This window comes from Aplysia californica, unplaced genomic scaffold (genome assembly GCF_000002075.1).
Source record: "Aplysia californica isolate F4 #8 unplaced genomic scaffold, AplCal3.0 scaffold00146, whole genome shotgun sequence".
NCBI classification, from domain to species: Eukaryota; Metazoa; Mollusca; class Gastropoda; order Aplysiida; family Aplysiidae; genus Aplysia; species Aplysia californica.
The window spans coordinates 714,266-715,804 of record NW_004797416.1 but is presented as its reverse complement, the minus strand read 5'-3'; positions in this window follow the sequence as shown (position 1 = coordinate 715,804).

Below are 1,539 nucleotides of genomic sequence, written 5' to 3'. Positions count from 1 at the left end.
GTGTGTGTGTGTGTTTGTGTGTGTGTGTGTGTGTGTGTGTTTACCTGTGTGTGCGTGTGTGTATGTGTGTATGTGTATGTGTCTTTGTATACGTGTGTATGAGTGTGTCTGGGTGCCTGGTTATGTCTTGGTGTTTGTATACATTCCTGAGGCGTTAGATGTTTTAAGTGACCTAGACTTGGGTAGATAAAATAGCATTGAGACAGAGAAAAATAGTGAGAGAGAGAGAGAGAGAGAGAGAGAGAGAGAGAGAGAGAGAGAGAGAGAGAGAGAGAGAGCAATGCTTGTAATCGGGGCTGGCAGCATTTGATTTGCACATTTCAGGCTCATGGTCGTCGACACAATTTCCTACCGTGATGGGCAAAATTAACTTAGTTTTCTTTTTCTATAGCCCTTAAACGTTTTTTTTTCTCCTAAGCGTGTATTAGCTTTATGTATTTAGTACCTTTAGAATAGTTTCATTTTCCTTCTCTGCATGAATGTCTTTAAAGTGATACGTTCATCTTCTCTTCCCCTGCCATCCATCCTCTGAAAAAAAACCCCAACAACAAACAAATACGTAACAGCCATTAGTGTCCTGAGGGTAAGCTGCTAGATTTGGTTGCCAGGGGACAAGGATCATATCGACGGCTGAAGGCAAGAAGTGATTATATCCACTTAACCTAGTCTTGAGAAAAACGAGGTTGAAGTTTTGACGATATTGAAAGCTCTATAACATAGTGAAAAAAGGAACATTTGATAATACATATCTCGATACCGAATTAAGCTGTATATGGCTTGATGTTTACAGAGGCAAAAGAGCTGCTTAAATTCTCGCTACCCATAACGATTACTCCATATTGACCAAAAATACATATAATCACTTCTTACGCCCAGCCGTCGATATATTGTATGGTAAGCAATATATAACTTAAGCTGTTGACAATAGAAAATTAATTGTAAAAATGAACACAAGATGGGCACCTTACTCTTAAAGGAACCCATAAATCAGAACAACTGATCGTGTGATTTTAACCGTAATGTTAAGTCTGAAACACCAATTAATTATTGATTTGATGGCAAAACACAAATTCTAATCCAAAGTATGACAGTTCGTCACGAAATTATGACTCAGGGGAAACATGCTGGGCATAACATGTTACATGCTACACTCATGATATGGTTTCAAAATGAGGCCATAACATCCACTTCTGCAGAAGCTTTTAAAAAGATAAAACTTTTTTTTCCAGAATGGAAAAAGAGTGCGCAACTGTAACGGCCATGAGGATATGGCACAAGTCAACATTTGGACAAATTCACATGATAACAGCAACAGGCCAGGCTTAACCCATCTGTATTTTTGTTTAGTTTAGTATCAACAAGAGTTTCAAGGCACTTGCAACTCAAATCGGTCTTAATGTAAGAATAAGATGTGTTACTATAGAGTAACATGAAAAGAAAAGAAGGAAGAGAGAAAGGACAATATGTGAGGCAGCGTGGTGGAATCAGGCTCTCGTCAAAATAATCAAAGTGAAGAAGCTTGCATTTTTCCGCAGGTTT